We start from the raw sequence: 22,211 nt of genomic DNA, 5'->3' as shown, positions 1-22,211 counted from the left end.
TGCACATGTACAGCTGAAGGCTAAAAATGCACTTTATTTAAAATATCTAACGGCTGTGAGCAGTTAACTTTATGAAGTTCTCATAACGTTGGTCTCGAGAAATGTGTAAAGGAGGTAGGAAGCGACATATAGATTTTCACATCTTTCCTAGCGTGCCTGATTTCTGATTCTTATGAAACCAAGTAACCTTTATACAGAAATGGCGAACGTAATTGAAAGTCTTCAGAGGAAGCAAACAATAATAGCGGAACCATTTTTTCCGCGCTGATTTCTTAACTGATAAAGTAGTTAAGGATGTTGCTTATCTTCCAGTTGCATCGCGTTCGAGAATGATGAAAATGTAAAAATGATACTAAATCTGTGTCACTGTTGATACAGCGGGAGGCGGCCTTCGGTTTACCCTGACAAGCTCTATTGAAATCATCTCCCAGCTCCTCCCATTTTATCAAAAAGTCTAGGCTGCTTCTGGTGAGAGATAATACCAACTAGTGCATTCTAAAATAGCAATCACAATAAGAATTGTGTCTTGGCGTATGAAAACGTACTACAGTTACTAAAATTGGTTGGTTAAGTCGCAAACTGGACTCCTTTAGGTGTCGAGGAACGAAACACAGTAGTGAATACTGATTTATATTTGATGAAAGAGTTCACGCAAATACTCAGGTATTGTGACTTCTAATGAGTTACAGCAATGATTATTTCAACATTTGTTGAAACTAGGATCCAGTTTCAGTAGAAGGAAGTGTTGAAATAACACAGAAACATTCATGTGTTGCATACAAACCCAAATAAAACTTTTCAAATGGCGTAAGGTATAAAAAATTATTGAAAATCAACGCTTGTAGGTGACCATCACAGAAAAATAAAACAACATTGAAAATAGTAAAACGACAGCGGAAAGCTTAAAGTTCAAAAGGCTCACTGACTTGCATGTATGTGTTTATTTATTCCTCCCAAGTAATTAAGCACATCATTGGAATATTAAACCCCATTGATTGGTTGAATTATTTGAATATAAAATATTTTGATTAAATCGGTAGTAGTGGACATGTAAATAGCTGCTGTTTTGTTCACCTTCTCCAGCCTCTTACCTTTGTCCACCGTCTATAGAAAAGGAAATTGTCCGATACGATTGAAAATGATCTAACAAGGTTTGATTTATAACGAAATTGACCGGCCGCTGTGGCCGAGCGGTTCTAGGCCGCCATGAAAAATCTTCAGCACTTTTTGGTACATTATTCTGCTCTCATTATGCAATTTACTAGGTGTAGTTGTATTTCGGGGCTCACAAAAATTCGTGTTAGTCTTGAAGAAGGATACATAATGATATCAGACTGTACTAAGGATGAACGCAACCACTCTGATTCTTGTAGCAACCGTGTTTGTTTTCCGGGATTTTTCGTCTTGTTTCGTCGAAAGGGGAGAACCTGGACTCATCGGAGAACGAAAATGATTCGTACATTACTAACGAACAAGGAGGTAACATGAGTAAGATAAGGAAATAAAAATCTGGAGAGGCGTAGCTTAAATTTATGGGGAGAAAGCATAATTTATGTTTTTCGTGGTCAGACAAATTATGCGTTGTAAATTTTCCACACTCTGTTCTTTCTGTCTGTGTAGTCCAACGAGCATGTGTTCCGTATGTAAAGATACTGACGTCGACGAGAGATCGAACATTAGTTTGCCTTCCTCATTCCATTCTAATAAAACCGAAAATTTATGTCTGTTCGACTGATGATCCTACAAGTTAGCATGTATGAGGTTGCTATGCGGCTACGAATAGCAGTAAAATAGCTGACAGTCACATACGACACAATCCATCACACCAGGTCATAAAGGTACGTTCTCCAGTCGTCAAAATGAGAGGCAACACTCGCTATGAGGAAATTTACATCGTTGTTAAGTCCTTTAACGTACTGGTAAAAGAACTGAATACTATACCCTAGATATCAGAAACCCCGAGTAATTGTGAAGCCATTTAGATTTATTATCAATTTTAATTATTTTCAAACCGAGAAAGACGCAAAATCAAGATCTCTATTTCATATTTTAGCGAGTTACCGTTGACGTTTCTCTGATTCCATGCAACTGAAATGTAGCTACAGGTCACAGACTTAACCGCCGGTAAGGCTTTAGGAAGAAAGCTTTCCATCAAAAGTTGAGAAGGTCTCTGAATTTGCAACTATATGGGATTTCTTTCTTGAGAAAGTTCTCTTTCGTTTCCTCACTGTTACGCTCGACTGCGTTACTGGTGAAATGTTGCAACCGCAGAAAGTGACTGCCGATAAAATCTTTTTAGGGTAAAACCTAAGATTGGAGGTCTGTAAACGAGTTTCCGAAGCGGACAATAGAATCTAAAAGTAAGCTGAAGTAAGTAAGTGAGCTCCAGACCTCAAAGACTGACATATGAATCCGTAGCACTGCGAACCATATTGGAATGACATAAACTGTAGCTTGGCTAGTTAAAGGCTCTCCTATGCTCGTGAGATTTTCTAGATATTCAAGTAAGTTCAGAAAGTATCCCTGGAACTCATCAACTAAAGTTTGACTTATGGAGATATGTAATTAAAGAAAATCGTACTACAGGAAGTATTTACATATTCAAAGCCATTGGCTATAACTCGGAAGGACAGACCAATACGTCTAACACCTGGACATAGTTCTAAAGACAGGAAGGTACACAGCAAACACACTGCCTGTCTTACAATCCTATTATACACAGAAGCACAACAAGCAGGTAGTATATTCATTGTGTTCATGTCGCATACTTCGTAAGCAATGTATTTTTATCACTCCACTGCATTTGTGCATCTAAAGGCGAAAAATATTATAAGCATTCTGCAGTTGTGAAGGAGTGAAACTTGTTAATGAAATCACAAACTGTGGATGTTATATACACACATCAAAAAAAGTATTGCATTACCCTGGTTCCCAGAACTTCTGACACAGACGTATTGTATTACAGACACAGTCCCTTTGACTGTCCAGAGATGTCACTTAACCCGCCCAAAGATGTAAACAACCATGCATGAGCAGAGACTATTAGACGGAGGGGTTCCGACAGCCGATTAGTTCCAGTCATTCCACTAGGAAGCAGCTACACCGCTCGTGTTGTATGCAGTTCAACCATGCCTAGACGGTCAATACTGCGGTTCGATCGCGTCCGCATTGTCACTTTGTGCCAGGAAGGGCTCTCAACAAGGGAAGAGTCCATCGAGTGAACCAAAATGATGTTGTTCGGACATGGGGACGATACAGAGAGACAGGAATTGTCGATGACATGCCTCGCTCACGCCGCCCAAGGGCTACTACTGCAGTGGATGACAGTTACTTACGGATTATGGCTTGGAGAAACCCTGACAGCAACGCAACCTTGTTGCATAATGCTTTTCGTGCAGTGACAGGACGTCGTGTTACGACTCAAACTGTGAACAAGAGGTTGCATGATGCGCAACTTCACCCCCGACGACCATGGCGAGGTCCATCTTTGAAACCATGACACCATTAAGCTCGGTACAGATAGGCCCAACAACATGCCGAGTGGACCGCTCTGGACTGAAATCACGTTCTCTTCACCGATGAGTGTCGCATATGCCTTCAACCAGACAATCGTTGGTGACGTGTTTGGAGGCAACCCGGTCAGGCTGAAAGCCTTAGACACACTGCCCAGCGAGTGCAGCAAGGTGGGGGTTCCTTGCTGTTTTGGGGTGGCACTATGTTGGGCCGACGTACGCCGCTGGTGGTCATGAAAGGCGCCGTAACGGCTGTACGATAAGTGAATTCCATCCCCGAACCGATAGTGCAACCATATCGGCAGCATATTGGCGAGGTGTTCGTCTTCATGGACGACAATACGCGACCCCATCGTGCACATCTTGTGAATGACTTCTTTCGGGATAACCACATCGCTCGACTAGAGTGGCCAGCATGTTCTGCAGACACGAACCCTATCGAACATGCCTGGGATAGATTGAAAAGAGCTGTTTCTGGACATCGTGACCCACCAACCATTCTGAGGGTCCTACGCAGAAACGCCGTTGAGGAGTGGGACAATCTGGCCCAGCAGTGCCTTAACGAACTTGTGTATAATATGCCATGACGATTACAGGAATGCATCAATGCAAGAGGACGTGCTACTGGGTATTAGAGGTACAGGAATCTGGAGCACCACCTCAATAGATCTCGCTCTATGGTAGTACAACATACAATGTGTGGTTTTCATGAGCCAAAAAAGGGCGAAAATGATGTTTACGTTGATCTTTATTCCAATATCCTGTATAGGTTTCCGAACTCTCGGAAACGAGGTGATGCAAACCTGTTTTTGATGTGTGTAGCATGCACTGCGTATAAAAGTTAAATGCGTCGTTTGTAATATTTAGTTACGGAAATGATTATTTGACATAGAATGTTAAGGTTCTGCGGACAAAGGCGCATATTTTTACTCACAGTGCCTTATTATTAAAGACGTGTGAAATACCAGTACACTGTAGGTGCTATTCGACAACCCGTTGTGGTGTACGTGGAATAAATCTAATCAGAGTAAAGTTTCAGCAAGTTACACGCACACTATGATATCAGATAAACACTGATACGCGTAACAATTTGCATACGGGAGTCCGAAATTTCTCGCAAGGAATACGATGGTTATGCAATTTACTAGCTGTAGTTGTATTCCGGGAAACACCAAAATTAGTATTAATCTTAAGGAAATGTAACATAATGATATTAACGTATCCTAGGAATTAAAATTAGCTGCTGTACACAAAAAATATCTATCTTGCGACGAATATAAAACATATTATCTTTTACCTGCATGATATACTTATTAAGACATGAGTGTTATCGTATCTTATCATAGATCAAACCGAGCATGTTGAAAATGTGGCAGTTAGTAGAGGAAGTTTTGAATTAAAAGCTGAGTATCACTTTCAAAATAATTTCCCTAGTTTACTCGTTCACTGAGTTCTCTAGATACTTCTGCATTAAAAGTTTTGAGTGGACATAATTCTTCACTTTTCAATACAGGCATCTGCATCTTACCAACATAACTCTATTTCATTCTTTGCATAAGGCGTTTGGGAAGACTTTACTGAAGAGAGGTGTGGTGAGCACATTGATCTCTCAGCCGTTAATGGTGTCTTTCTAAAGCGACCACTATTTTTATTTCAAATCACTCCTCACTTAGTCTCACCGGACCGATTGGACACGCTGACCACTGACTTACTGAAGCGAATTACGGGGTTCGACAGTCTTCGTTCATATTAAACAAATTCAGTATCTTTCGTTGCGATATGGTGACGGTTTCAACGAAAGGGGAATTTTACTTATGACGTATTTAACGCCAACGAAGACGTATAATTTTTTTCTGTACTAAACTACATGGAGTTCCTCCAGTGGTACTGGCCTCGTTCTACACCGTTTTGCGACTCTGCATCCCTAAAGATATACGTTCACTCAACGAGCGGAAACAAACAATAATTTTAGCAGTGTTCCTATAGGCGAATTTGAATTTAACAACAACATAATTTTGCGTAGTGTTTAGTTGTACCTGTTTTCCAGCGTAAGTCGCTGACGATGCTGTGTAGATATAAACATTATGGTCAGTTCAAGAATACTGAACGCATTTATATCGTAATTTGCCAATAATGCAGAAAAATGTACTGAACGTTGATTTATGTTTGCAAATGCGTTACATGCACAAATGGATATCAAAATATAGAGAATTTTGTGAAAAGCTTACATCAAGGAAACATTGAGCTACTTCCATTGTGTTTGAGCGAACCTGAAGATAATATCATGGATATTTCCAGAATCCTGTAAAAAATGTGAAGTATTCTTTTTATTTAGTTAACCATCCAATATTTTCGTATCGTCTCTTATCTACTGTTTAACTCTTCTCTCAAATCATTGTATTATTTCAGATTCGTTTTATTTTTGTAACAGATATACCGGAAAATTTGAAAACAGTAGAAAAACATTTACGCCAAAAATAATACTCTTTCTGCACTTTTTCGGTTTTTTTTCCATTTCATCTAGTTTAACCATTTTTTCTTAACTCAGGTCTGTCATTTTTAATTTTTTCTTCTGATTACTAATTAGATACATAACAGAAATGATCAATTTCAAGGCGGCCACTGTGGCCGAGCGGTTCTAGGCGCTTCGGTCTGGAATCGCGCGACCGCTACGGTCGCAGATTCGAATCCTGCCTCGGGCATGGATGTGTGTGGTGTACTTAGGTTAGTTAGGTTTAAGTAGTTCTAGGTTCTAGGGGACTGATGAACTCAGATGTTAAGTTCCATAATGCTCAGAGCCATTTGATCCATTAATTTCAAATTTTTAATTTATATGCCTGCCCCAGCAGCTTGTTACTCGTAGATACAAGATACTTACTGCAATTCTGCTCCCAATTCCTTTAATCTTTTACAGTCTGAAACCTTATCAATTAAATTAATTCTTTTGGTTTTACATTTTATTTTTTTATTTTTATAGTTTCCTTTCTAGTTTTAAAACCGTTTCACCCGGGAAAATTTCTCTGTGACTTCTCCTTTCAACTGCGTGATGGACGTCAGAAAGTCATATTTCTAAACAAGTGACCACGGAATAAAAAAGTCATCTCAGATCGCTCAACTGAAAAAAGTAGACAAAACTTGATGGAAGAAGAACGCTATTCTACATACAGAATGCGAATGAGCTTACTCCTCTTCTAGCAGGACCGAGTCGCTCATACAACTATAATGGTGGTCGTTACAAGTGAGTGGTATGCATCACGTTTATCAATCAATGTTTTACCTGTGCCTACGTGTATCTTGCAGAAAGGCCATGAAGGAAAAATTAGAGTTTCGAGCTCACACAGAGACTTAACAGCAATCGTTATTCCCGCGCATCATTATTACCCTGAAACGTTGGTGGGGGCGGAAGGGGAGGAACGGTGGAACAATATTTACCATTTGCACACTCCACTATGTTCGCATACTGAGGATAGATGTAGATGCAGATATGATTAGCATTCCGTGAATTATGAAGTGACTACAATCGTCTCACATGTTCCCACGTAGTCCTATGAATTGAGATGAATTTAATCATATATATATTTTCCTGTCTGAGAAATGTCATATTCTTGACTACGAGGGCTTGCTGAAAAGCAATACCTCCAAATTTTTTCATTCTTATTATTTATTCTTCATGTCCATACATTTATTTCTCAACATAGTCAACCTGGCGACGAACACATTTCTTCCAACTGGAATTCATTTTTTTATACCATCACTATAGAACGTTTGACTTCGTTCACGGAGCCACAACCTCCCCTCTGCTTGCACCGCTTCGTCACTGTCAAAGTGATATCCTAGGTGTTCTTTACGTTTTGGAAACAGATGGAAATCGAATGGAGCCAACCTGACGTTAGCACCACAGTTTCCTCCATTACGAGCACGAAAACACAATATCTTGCACTACTGGTATCAATACAATCATCACCGTAAACAGGTTTCATTCTTCTGCTGATTTCAATTGGACGCACATTTTCTGATTCCAGCACGCTGTTTCTTACACGCCGACACAGTTACGTTAGACACTGTCATATTACCCGCTTCAGTTCAGAGCTCTCTAGTGGCAGAGGGTTGCAACTTGCGTCATTGAAGATGGAAAGTCGACAAAGTAACATGCATGACATGTAATGGCTCAACCGATATAGAGAAACAGAATAACAATTCGGTGGCATTACTCTTAAGCAAGATCTCGTATTTTGATGAACATGTAGGCTTTCGTTCTTTTTTATCCATAAAACCGACAAGAAGAAGATGCTGTGATATGCAAATGATTAGCTTTTCACAGCATTCACACAAGGTTGGTGCCGATGGTGACACCTACAAAGTGCTGACATGAGGAAAGTTTCCGACCGATTTCTCATACACAACCAGCAGTTGACCGGCGTTGCCTGGTGAAACGTTGTTCTGATGCCTTGTGTAAGGAAGAGAAATGCGTACCATAACGTTACCGACTTTGAAAAAGGTCGGATTGTTGCCTACCGCGATTGCGGTTTACCCTATCGCGAAATTGCTGCTCGCATTGGTCGAGATCCAATGACTGTTAGCAGAATATGGAATCGGTGGGTTCAGGAGGGTAATACAGAGTGCCGTTTTGGATCCCAACGGCCTCGTGTCACTAGCAGTCGAGATGACAGGCATCTTATGCGCATGGCTGTAACAGATCGTGCAGCCACGTCTCGATCCCTGAGTCAACAGATGGGACGTCTGCAAGACAACCACCATCTGCACGAATAGTTCAAAAAATGTTCAAATGAGTGTGAAATCTTATGGGACTTAACTGCTAAGGCCATCAGTCCCTAAGCTTACGCACTACTTAACCTAAATTATCCTAAGGACAAACACACACACCCATGCCCGAGGGAGCGCTCGAACCTCCGCCGGGACACGAATAGTTCGACGACGTTTACAGCAGCATGGACTATCAGCTCGGAGACCATGGCTGCGGTTACCCTTGACGCGACATCACAGAGAGACCGCCTGTGATGATGTAGTCAACGACGAACCTGGGTGCACGAATAGCAAAACGTCATTTTTTCCGATGAACCCAGGTTCTGTTTACACCATCATGATGGTCACATCCATGTTTGACGACATCGCGTTGAACGCACATTGGAAGCATATATTCGTCATCGCCATACTGGCATATTACCTCTTGTTCGTAGTGACGGCTCTTTGAACAGTGGACGTTACATTGCCGATGTGTTACGACCCGTGGCTCTATTCTTCATTCTATCCCTGCGAAACCCTACATTTCAGCAAGATAATGCACGACCGCATGTTGCAGGTCCTGTACGGGCCTTTTTGGATACAGAAAATGTTCAACTGCTGCCCTGGCCAGCACATTCTCCAGATCTCTCACCAACTGAAACCGTCTGGTCTATGGTGGCCGACCAACTGGCTCGTCACAATACGCCAGTCACCACTCGTGAGGAACTGTGGTATCGCGTTGAAACTGCATGGGCAGCTGTACCTGTACACGCCATGCAAGCTCTGTTTGATTGAATGCCCAGGCGTATCAAGGCCGTTATTACGGCCAGAGGTGGTTGTTTTGGGTACTGATTTCTCAGGATCTATGGACCCAAATTGCTTGAAAATGTAATAGGATGATATTTGTCCAATGAATACCCGTGTAGCACCTGCATTTCTTCTTGGTGAAGCAGTTTTAATGGCCAGTAGTGTACTTGTATGGATATGGTGTCTGTTCTTTCGCACATGACCGAAAGAACAGACACCATATGCATAGAAGTATATAAGTTCTGGCAATACCGGCCATGACCTCTTCTTTTGTGCGGATGCACACATACTACAAAACTCTCACGGGACTTGGTAAGAATGTCTTCCACGAGTTCAAATGGTTCAAATGGCACTGAGCACTATGGGACTTAACATCTGATGTCATCAATCCCCTAGAACTTAGAACTAATTAAACCTAACTAACCTATGGATACCACACACATCCATGCCCGAGGCAGGATTCGAGCCTGCGACCGTAGCAGTCATGCGGTTCCAAATTGTAGCGCCTAGAAACGCTCGGCCACTCCCTTCCACGAGTAATGAGTATGTTAGGTTGGGACATTATGAATGTAGTATGTGGACATACAAGGTCTCGGCGGGGGGCGTGCAAGGGGTAAGTCCCTACAGTCGCGCTATCCTCAGTGCTCTAGGTGGCTCAGATGGACAGAGCGTCTGCCATGAAAGCCAGAGATCCTATGTTCTAGACCCGGTCGGGGCACCCATTTTCACCTGTCCCCGTCGATATATATCAACGCCAGTCAGCAGCTGTAGGTAATGTTTTCATTCTAATTCCATTGTAACAATCGTCCTAAGGATCTTGCCGGAGGAGCTTTATGGTCTGGTTAATGTTTTCAGGGCATTTCGTCTCGTCCTTACAGAAAGCACAGGGTATCAATAAAAGTATGCCTCTGTCCTTGGACTCATGTCCACTCCTACATCCAGCCCGCATCTCGTGGTCGTGCGGTAGCGTTCTCGCTTCCCGCGCCCGGGTCCCCGGGTTCGATTCCCGGTGGGGTTAGGGATTTTCTCTGCCTCGTGATGGCTGGGTGTTGCGTGTTGTCCTTAGGTTAGTTAGGTTTAAGTACTTCTAAGTTCTAGGGGACTGATGACCGTAGATGTTAAGTCCCATAGTGCTCAGAACCATTTGAACTATTTTCCTACATCCACTTCATTTTTCCTCATCGCAATAACATATACCAGCACGACAACGCAGTGTCACACAGCTCACAGAATAAGTGTGTTGTTCGAAGAGCACCAGGATGATTTTGCCGAACTCCGTGGTCACCAATTCCCCGTATTTAAACCCAGTCGAGATCTGTGGGACCACCTCTATTGGGTTGTTCGCCCTTGGAACCTCAACCAAGAAACCTAGCGCAGCTGGCCATGGCACTGATGTAGGCATGACTCCACATCCCTGTCGGTACCTTCCAGAACCTCGGTAACTCTCTTCCTGCATGTCTGCGCTGCAAAATCTGGTTATTCAAGGTTTTGGAAGGTGATTTTGTTCAATTGCTTCTGAGCACTATGGGGCTTAACATCCGAGGTCATCAATTCTCTAGACTTAGAACTACTTAAACCTGTATAACTTAAGGACAGCACACACATCCATGCCCGAGGCAGGATTCGAACCTGCGACCGTAGCAGCAGCGCGGTTCCGGACTGAAGTGCCTAGAACCGCTCGGCCACACCGGCCTGCTTTGACAGGTGTTTTATGGTGATGATGACGTTTGGTTTGTGGGGCGGTCGACTGTGCGGTCATCAGCGCCCGTACCCCGATACGTACACAGGCCACAGGCCAGTCCAGCCACTCTCACGAATGATGGTTAAATGATGAGGACAACACAAACACCCAGTCCTTGGGAAGAGAAAATCTCCAACCCGGCCGAGAATCCAACCCGGGAAATCATGATCCAGAGACAGCAACGCTAGCCAGTAGACCACGAGCTGCGGTCTTCTGACAGGTGGTCACATTAATGTGATTGGGCAGTGAAAAAGGCGGGACATGGTCATTAAGAGGGTGCTTTCTTAACACAGACGGTAATGCGTGCTTTGAAACGTGTTCCCATGTTAACCACAAGGTTGATAAGGAAGGTGTTTTGAGGTAGGGCATTTCACTCCACCACCAGCGCGATCGTCAACGGCTGGATGGCTGTGCATGTGGACGTGCTGCAATACGTCTCCCCAGCGCATTCCATACATGCTCAATAAGTCGGGGAACGGTCAGACCAGTACTTTCGTCGAATATCCTTTCGTTCAAAGAGCATCTCCATCTGCGCTGTTCGATGCGGTCACTCATTGTCATCCATAAAAATTGAGATCAGGGCCGAATGCACCCCTGAAAAGATGCAGATGGGGAAGGAGTGCAGCGCCACAGTAACATTTAACGGTGAGTGTACAGCTTTCAAAGATTTGGAGGTCAGTATTCCCACGCAGCATTAAGCCTCTTCACAAAACACCTCTAGCACCAAAACGATCGTATTCGAAAATATCCCTGGGTACATTACTTGTTCTGATCTCTCGCCATAAGAGGCCACCTCCAGCATATCGTAGTCATGTAGCAGCAAGAACTCCATAGTTGAATATGAGCGAGCTGAGTAGACTGCAGCTTTATGTAGCAGTAGCTCGGATGCCACATAATGCACGTTAACGACAAACGATGTTTGGTAGTAGTCACTCCTTGATGATACTACTTGGACCAAATGACAGTGTGATAAAGGTGGAAGTTTACAGTCTTCTCTTAGGTAGAAGATAGGGCCATGAGGGATAGCACAATTCGCCTACCTCTAGCGTGTAATTTTTAAACTGTTCTCTTTACTTGATTTTCTTTTTTGGTCAGTTTGGGTTCCCTCTCTTGTGCCTGCGTCCTTGGTTAGCGCCTGACTCTCCACCCAGTAGGTACGGCAGTGGACACATAACTCTCACTATTCGCGGAGGAAATGTGTCATTGATAGCTATGGAAGAAAAACCTACCTCAAGGCATTTGAGACTACCACACCCGGGTCTCCCCTCCAAAAACCTCGCACAACTTTACTAAACTTAAAGTAATGTTCGGTGCGTATACAGTCGTGCATTGTAGAGTTGTGTGCTGTACTGGCACTCGTAATAAGTTTCATTTAAGACTAAACAGGTGGTTGGATGAGAACAGCGTTCGCTGGTGGGATCGGTGTCGGCCAATGATTCGGTCATATCCAGTAATGGTCCGTGATATTCGTCCAAAGCTTACGTGGCAAATATAAGAGCATGTGGGCGCCGAGTGAATAGAATCATAATTCTGCACCTGCTCATCGTAGCAGACCTTGCCACAGCGGAGAAACGGCTGAAAAAAGAAGAAGAATGTCTAAAGGGAAGTCAAATGAAAAGGAGACACGTGTAACAAAAGTAAGCAAACTGTTTATTATCTACAAAGGAATCGTCATAACTGTTAATAGATTTATCTCGCTGTGAGACAAGATGGTCATTGCCTTGAAGGGAAAAAGCGGTTGCCCGCGGAACTAAAATTGCACCCAGGCAGACACCTTTCCGTCCGAAGCATATCGATGGTTACTAATGTGTTTCTTCAGGGCTCCAAAAATATGTCAGTCGCATTGTAAGTCAGCGGGACATTATTGGGGATGTGTAACGGCTTCTCAGCGAAACTTCTGCTGCGTAGTCAGTACCCTCATATGTGGCCAACGCTGTTTTGACTAAGCTGCAGTATTTCAACTGGGAAACCCTAGCACACCCTCCATACAGTCCTGATCCCTCCCCATGCAATTGCCATAGTCTTGAAGCCCTGAAGTAAGACATTCGTGGTCGTCGAATTGCTTCGGTCGAAGAGGCCCACGTCTGAGTGCAATCCTGGTTCCGCCGGGAACTTTAAACATTTTTGCGTCAAGACTTTGACCTTCTTGTCACACGGTGTGACAATTGTATAAAAGTTACGGCGATTACTTTTCTACATCTACATCCATACTTCGCAAGCCACCTATCGGTACATGGCGGAGGGTACTTTGAGTACCTCTATCGGTTCTCCATTCTATTCCAGTCTCTTATTGTTCTTGGAAATAAAGATTGTCGGTATGCCTCTGTGTGGGCTCTAATCTCTCTGATTTTATCCTCATGGTCTCGTCGTGAGATATACGTAGGAGGGAGCAATATACTGCTTGAATCCTCGGTGAAGGAATGTTCTCGAAACTTTAACAAAAGCACCTACCGAGCTACTGAGCGTCTCTCCTGCAGAGTCTTCCACTGGAGTTTATCTATCATCTCCGTAACGCTTTCCTGTAACGAAGCGCGCTGCTCTCCGTTGGATCTTCTCTATCTCTTCAATCAACCCTATCTGGTACGGATCCCCCACTGGTGAGCAATATTCAAGCTGTGGGCGAACAAGTCTACTGTAACCTACTTACTTTGTTTTCGGATTGCATTTCCTTAGGATTCTTCCAATGAATCTCAGTCTGCATCTGCTTTACCGACGATCAGCTTTATATGATCATTCCATTTTAAATCACTCCTAATGCCTACTCCCAGATAACTTATGGAATTAACTGCTTCCAGTTGCTGACCTGCTGTATTGTAGCTAAATGATAAAGGATCTTTCTTTCTGAGTATTCGCAGCACATTACACTTTTCTACATTGTGATTCAGTTGCCATTCCCTGCACCATGCGTCAATTCGCTACAGATCCTCCTGCATTTCAGTACAATTTTCCATTGTTACAACGTCTCGATATACTACAGCATCATCCGCAAAAAGCCTCAGTGAGCTTCCGATGTCCTCCACAAAGTCATTTATGTATATTGTAAATAGCAACGGTCCTACGACGCTCCCCTGCGGCACACCTGATATCACTCTTACTTCGGAAGGCTTCTCTCCATTGAGAATGACGTGCTGCGTTCTGTTATCTAGGAACTCTTCAATCCAATCACACAATTGGTCTGATAGTCCAAATGCTCTTACTTTGTTCATTAAATGACTGTGGGGAACTGTATCGAACGCCTTGCGGAAGTCAAGAAACACGGCATCTACCTGGGAACCCGTGTCTATGGCCCTCTGAGCCTCGTGGACGAATAGCGCGATCTGGGTTTCACACGATCGTCTTTTTCGAAACCCACGCTGATCCCTACAGAGTAGAGTTCTAGTCTTCAGAAAAGTCATTATACTCGGACATAATACGTGTTCCTAAATTCTACAACTTTTGAAATTATAAACAGTTACTTAGTTTCTTCTGTCTCGTTTTCACTTGAGTGCCCTTAAGAACAAAACATAAACTGATGGAAGTTATTTTATGATCTTGCAATGAAGGCTGATTCTGATTTTTAGGCTTTTGCACACTGACCCATTTATACAACATTCCAAGGTCGTGTGAAATACTGTGCCTTAAACATGTAAACCGAAACATTTGTTTGCCACGAGTCATAGCGAAGCTACTGAAATCGCGTACTGATTTCAGTAATTAAACGCAACGAAACGTGCAGCCACTGTGGCTGTCACCATCAGCAAGTGAAATGAGGTGCGGCGTACAGATGTTGTTTGAAATGTGCCACAGAATAGTAATGAGGTAGCGGCGCAGCCGAAGCCAGACCTGCCAGTTATCTGTCGCCGGACTGTGCCCACCGAATCGGTCGCCACACTGCAACTGCTACACTTCTCCAGCAATTGACCCAAATCTTCTCCCACGTGCAATCCATATGAACTGTTTTACAGTAATATTATCATGGAACTCTTCCATTTGGTCCGTGTTTGCGTAGAAAAATAGTAATATCACAAACTGAGTCCGCCTTGATGCCAACTACTAACGATAGAAGAAAATTACCACATACAAAAGGCTATAGTCGAAGGGAAAAATGTAATAAATGAAAACACAACACTCTGCAACAACACACTCTTTACCACTCTGAGAGAACTGACCAAGGACACAGAAGAGAAAGCACACACACACAAAAGGACCACCTCCCCATCACTCACAGAGACATAGATAATGAACAGAAGCGTCGTAATTCGCGCTACAGTTTTTCATAGCCTTTCTCTCTACTTGCGATACGCCTCTCACGACACACGCGAACAGCAAGATGGCGTAATATTATGGATCAGAAACAAAGTGCAGAAGTTTTTTTTCTCTGTTTAAAAAGCAGCCACACACCATCCAACGAACGTGAGCACACGAATAGCTAAGCAACAGCTAAATACACACCGAAATAACTGGTTTCCACAAACACTACCACAACCCCAAGTATATACTGCTGACATACGAAGTTCACCTTTGAGTATTTGTTTACTAACAGCCGCTCACATGGTTGCAGATGACACGATGTTCGCTAAGTATAAAAAGACGGCAACAGAAAAAGAGCACAGAAAATATGTCACAAACAGGGCCAATAATAGCTTAAAACATACTGTAGCATACAATAAATAAGGTAGTATAAAAGTATCAATATAAAACTATATTTCAAAAAACGATTTGTAAAAATGTAATCATGTTTCTGAATGTTTTAGATTAAAAACAAAATCCACTGATGATGGTGATATTTGTCGCCGAAACTAGTTTGGGATAATAAAGAAATAATCAAATAACACGGTGTTTGCATCAAGGCGGACTCAATTTGTGATATTGCTATTTTAGCTGTTGTACATCTAACTCTTTGTTTTCCCACAGCTAGTATCCTGGCTGCGTACGAATCTGCCATACGTCAAGTATTCACCGCCAACTTATAAATGTCATGAATGGCTCTATAAAATATCCCTCAGAGAGGACTATTTTTCACTAATTCTCCCTAGTGAGGATTTTTAACGGAAAGGAAAGAAACCGTAGTGAAAAGTTCCATCTTGCACGTATTTCGCTGTCACAGAGTATGAATACTGAAGAATCGACATGAGATTCTTACTGCTTGCATGGTCCCTGAGTCTTATTTTTCCCGTACTTTTGTAGGCTGCCAGAATCATTGTTCACAAACATTTTTTGAAGAGCAGTCGCCGGCCAGAGTGGCGCGGCGTTCCTGTGATATCAAGTGACGCTCGCTGTGGGAATCCACGTTTACGACGCACATATGTAAACGCAGCATAAAGTATTCTGGCGGCGTCGCTTTCTCATATGTGGGCGAGGACAGATAATAGCCGGAGGGAATGCGACGCCTTGTCGCGTGAATAACTGCACCTATGGCGGCTGCGCTCTGTGGAGGATCTAATACTGAAACATTCCTTTCCTTATGATATCCCTGCCTACATTAAGAGCGTTGTTTAAGATAACTGATGAGATACACTGTCGCTAAATACAGTATGGACAAGAGAAATGGAGATGCCTTTTATTCAAAACGTTAAAACATAACCCTAAGGAACATCACACAAAAAAAAAAAATTAAGAGGGCGGGAAAATAATGCCACAATTGACTAATAGTGGCATTTATAAACGACAAAACTGCAGCCAATACAACGGAACCAGTGGCAAGCAATTAATCTTTCTCAAACGGATTTAAAATATCCACCCCTACGACAGTAGAGGCTCTGGACTCGTAAACTGGTGGTTGGAGGTTCAGATCTCCGTCCGGCCACCTAAATTTTTTTCTGTGGTTTTCCTAAACCGCTTAAGGTAAATATCACGGTGATTTCTTTTAAAAAAGAACAGGGCCAATTTTATTGCTCATTCTTCGCCCATCCGAATTTATATCCCATCTCTAACGACCTCGTTGCCGATAGAACAGTTTAAGAAAGACGAGGATAGGAATTGGTCAAGGACCTGTTGAAGGAACTATCACACTATACTGATCACGAATAACGCAAATCAGGTTGACTGAAAGGTTTTGACACTGAAACAAAGGCTTTTATGTTGACCTGTTGAACAGTTTGTGAAAAACAGTTTTTCCGTCCGAAACCTTATCGATGTTATATTATTTCGGAAAATACTCCCACAAAGTGATTGCTCTTGGCTGATTTGGCGGACTATCCCTTGGTAGAATACTTTTTCGGTATTCATCTTACAAGGGAACCTCCACATCGCACCCCCCCCCCCCCCCCCCCTCAGATCTAGTAATGAGTTGGCACAGTGGATAGACCTTGAAAAACTGAACACAGATCAATCGAGAAAACAGGAAGAAGTTGTGTGGAACTATGAAAAAAATAAGCAAAATATACAAATTGAGTAATCCATGTGCAAGATATGCAACATCAAGGAAACTGTGAGCTGAGGAACGCCGTGGTCCCGGGGTTAGCGTGTGAAGCTGTGGAACGAGAGGTCCTTGGTTCAAGTCTTCCCTCGAGTGAAAAGTTTAATTTTTTATTTTCAGACAATTATTATCTGTCCGTCCGATGCAAGGTAACTGAGCCGCAGTATGGGGACGGCAAGTGAAATACCGGGTGATCAAAAAGTCAGTTTAAATTTGAAAACTTAATAAACAACGGAATAATGTAGGTAGAGAGGTAAAAATTGACACACATGCTAGGAATGACATGGGGTTTTATTAGGACAAAAAAAGTATTACTTGACGCGCGCGTCGTTTGGTGATGATCGTGTGCTCAGCCGCCACTTTCGTCATGCTTGGCCTCCCATGTCCCTAGACCTTAGTCCGAGCGATTATTGTCTTTGGAGTTACCTGAAGTCGCAAGTATATCGTGATCGACCGACATCTCTAGGGATGGTGAAGGACAACATACGACGCCAATGCCTCACCATAACTCCGGACATGCTTTACAGTGCTGTTCACATCATTATTCTTCGACTACAGCTATTGTTGAGGAATGATGGTGGGCATTTCCTGTGAAGAACATCATCTTTGCTTTGTGTTACTTTGATATGCTAATTATTGCTATTTTGATCAGAGAAGCGCCATCTGTAGGACATTTTTTGGTTCTAATAAACCCCATGTCATTCCAAGTATGTGTGTCAATTTGTACATTTCTATCTACATTATTCCGTGATTTATTCAGTTTTCAAATTTATACTGAATTTTTGATCACCCAGTACTTTGTGAAAAGATTCAAATTTTGCGAAGCTGCACAGGTACACAGAGCAGTATTGTTTACGTGATCGTATGTCAATTATCAAAGTTCAGGCACTCACACATAATCGACTTCCCTCTCCAAAATTCCAGGACATGTTCAGATTTGCTTCGACATATGCAGGATTTGACGGTCTACACACGGAAAAATTTGAAAACGTTAGAAACATATGTTTTGACAGAGCACAGGGAAAACTGTGCTACCGTGAAACTGTTGCATTCATTTGTTGCAGTTTATATGTCAAACGCTTATGTTTTCATCGCTTTTTCGGGAGTGATTATCACATCCACAAGAAACCCTAAATCGGGAAAGGTGGAAGAATCTTTTTACCCATTCGCCAAGTGTACAAGTTAGGTAGGTCGACAATATATTGGCCCGAATCTCGTGGTCATGCGGTAGCGTTCTCGCTTCCCACGCGCGGGTTCCCGGGTTCGATTCCCGGCGGGGTCAGGCATTTTCTCTGCCTCGTGATGGCTGGGTGTCGTGTGATGTCCTTAGGTTAGTTAGATTTAAGTAGTTCTAAGTTCTAGGGGACTAATGACCACAGATGTTAAGTCCCATAGAGCTCAGAGCCATTTGAACCATTTGACAATATATTCCTGTCATGTGACGCACATGCCGTCACCAGTATCGTATAGAATATATGAGACGTGTTTTCCTGTGGAGGAATCGGTTGACCTATGACCTTGCGATCAAATGTTTTCGGTTCGCATTGGGGAGGCACGTCCTTTCGTCTACTAATCGCAAGGTTTTGACGTGCGGTCGCAAAACACAGACACTAAACTTATTACAGTGAACAGAGACGTCAATGAACGAACGGTCAGATCATAACTTTGCGAAAATAAAGTAAGTAAACTTTTCACTCGAGGGAAGACCTGAATCAAGGACCTCTCGTTCCGCAGCTGCTCACGCTAACCACGGGACCACGGCGCTCCTCAGCTCACATTACCCTTGATGTTGCATATCTTCCGCATGGACTGCTCAGTTTGTATATTTTGCTTATTATTTTCATAGTTCCACACAACTTCTTCGTGTTTTCTCAATTGGTCTGTGTTCAGTTTTTCAAGGCCTATCCAATGTGCCATCTTATAACTATATCTGAGAGGGGTGCGATGGGGAGGTTCCCTTGTTAGTCTCCTGTGCGCTACGTTCATCCGTCGCTACTGTACAGTGTTGATCAAAAAGAAGCTTAGCCAGCAAAATTTACCAAGTCTCAAGAAAAATTTGAAAAGAAAAATGGATATGTTAGCTTTCAAACGGCACATACTCGCCACATATTATAGCTTAAAACACTTTTCACACTAATGTGCATTTACATTAGAAAGCACTTGTTTTGTTTAAAGCGTTATATTTATTGCAATTGCTACCACTAATTTCATTCCTGTAATAAGAATGAAATCAAAAGACAGCTGCTACTTTTATATTTCGTTGTGTACTTCTGATTCATTAGCGCAGGTGGTTAAGGACGGACAGCCAGTAAAATATTAGCTCTAATGAAATGAAATCTGTATGTTGGAGGGTTCGACAGGCATTCACAGGCCACTTTCAATAACAAATTTTAGGGATTATTCTCCAAAGGAAACGTGAATGTGTGGTACTCTCTAGCGGGTGTCGCGCTCGTGAATTTCGGGAGCGTATCATAAGGTAGGAAGTACAGCTTCGGCACTGGCGGCTGCTTTTCGGAAGCCCCTGCAGCTCTTGTTAACATGCAGGAAGGCTCTTCTGCCCATAACGAAGCGTGCCGCGCGCTCACTTCCATCTGTAGGAACTCCTGTCGCACTCGCGGCAGCTCCCTTTCTTTCTTTGTGAGTGTGACTGAAATTTGTTCGCATTTATTACGCGACTGTGCCTGCGGTTCGTGTTGTGAAGAATCGATAATGCAGTTGCGGCAGTGTTTCCTGTGCCTCAGTCACCATGCCCACCGATCCGACAGCGTGTTACGGACAAGCAAGCGACCACGGACGTTTCATAAGAAGTGACATATCGCCAAACGGAAGTAGGGTACCATATAAAGGCTTATGTAATAGCTTATTACGTCAAAATCGCCTAGTAACTAAAATATTCACATTACCGACATCGGCAGTTTATTGCCATTTTCAGATGTTATGAATCAGCTAAAAATTTTATCATAACTTAAAAAAATTATATTGTACGCCATGAATATAATGAAGTGATACAAAATATATCAATGAATTATACATCATGTCATCACATAGTAAAACAGAATCTCTTTTACTCTGTGACGATATGATGCGTAATTCAATCGTAAAAAATTTCCGATACCGTCAATGTGAACACAGTAGTTACTGGGCGATCTTGACGTAATAAACTATAACCGAGAGAAATTCGAAAAGAGAAGTAGTTCCGTTAGCTTCCAAAGGGCTCATACTTGCTACATATTACAGCTATGTATATATAGGGTGGTCCATTGATCGTGAGCGGGCCAAATATCGCATCAAACATAAAAACTACAAAGAACTAAACTTGTCTAGCTTCAAAGGGGAAACCAGATGGCGCTATGGCCCGCTAGCTAGATGGCGCTGCCATAGGTCAAACGGACATCAATTTTTTGTTACATATTCGTGTAGTACGTAAAGAAATATGAATGTTTTAATTGGACCACTTTTTTCGCTTTGTGATAGATGGCGCTGTAATAGTCACAAACATATGACTCACAATTTTAGACGAATAGTTGGTAACACGTAGGTTCTTTAAATTAAAAAACAGAACATAGGTACGTTTGAACATTTTATTTCCGTTGTTCCAATGTGATACATGTACCTTTGTGAACTTATCATTTCTGAGAACGCATGCTGTTACAGCGTGATTACCTGTAAATACCACATTAATGCAATAAATGTTCAAAATGATGTCCGTCAACATCAATGCATTTGGCAATACGTGTAACGACATTCGTCTCAAATGCGAGTAGTTCGCTTTCCGTAATGTTCGCACATGCATTGACAATGCGCTGACGCATGTTGTCAAGCGTTGTCGGTTGATTACGATAGCAAATATCCTTCAACTTTCCCCACAGAAAGAATTCCGGGGACGTCAGATCCGGTGAACGTGCGGGCCATGGTGCTCCGACGACCAATCCACCTGTCATGAAATATGCTATTCAATACCGCTTCAACCGCACGCGAGCTATGTGCCGGACATCCATCATTTTGGAAGTACATCGCCATTCTAACATGCAGTGAAACATTTTGTAGTAATATCGATAGAACATTACGTAGGAAATCAGCATACATTGCACCATTTAGATTGCCATCGATAAAATGGGGGTCAATTATCCTTCCTCCCATAATGCCGCACCATACATTAACCCGCCAAGGTCTCTGATGTTCTACGTGTCGCAGCCATCGTGGATTTTCCGTCGCCCAATAGTACATATTATGGCGGTTAACGTTACCGCTGTTGGTGAATGGCGCTTCGCCGCTAAATAGAGCGCGTGCAAAAAATGTGTCATCGTCCCGTAATTTCTCTTGTGCCCAGTTGCAGGACTGTACACGACGTTCAGAGTCGTCGCCATGCAATTCCTGGTGCATACAAGTATGGTACGGGTCCAATCGATGTTGATGTAGCATTCTCAACACCGACGTTTTTGAGATTCCCGATTCTGACGCAATTTGTCTGCTACTGATATGCGGATTAGCCGCGACAGCAGCTAAACACCTACTTCGGTATCATCATTTGATGCAATCATGGTTGACCTTTCTCATGTGGCTGAACACTTCCTGTTTCCTTAAATAACGTAACTATCCGGCGAACGGTCCGGACACTTGGATCATGTCGTCGAGGATACCGAGCAGCATACATAGCACACGCCCGCTGGGCATTTTGATCACGATAGCCATACATCAACACGATATCGGCCTTTTCGCAATTGGAAAACGGTCCATTTTAACACGGGTAATGTATCACGAAGGAAATACCGTCCGCACTGGCAGATAAGCACGTGATATCACATACTTATACGTTTGTGGCTATTACAGTGCAAGCTATCACAAAGCAAAAAAAGTGGTCCAACTAAAACATTCATATTTATTTACGTATTACAGGAATACGTAATAAAAAAATGGGGGTTCCTATTTAAAAAAAAAACAGTTGATAGCCGTTTGACCTATGGCAGCGCCATGTAGCGGGCCAACCATAGCGTCATCTGGTTTCCCCCTT

The sequence above is a fragment of the Schistocerca gregaria genome, chromosome X (assembly GCF_023897955.1).
Source record: "Schistocerca gregaria isolate iqSchGreg1 chromosome X, iqSchGreg1.2, whole genome shotgun sequence".
Classification (NCBI taxonomy): Eukaryota; Metazoa; Arthropoda; class Insecta; order Orthoptera; family Acrididae; genus Schistocerca; species Schistocerca gregaria.
Note: the sequence above shows the minus strand (reverse complement) of the source record.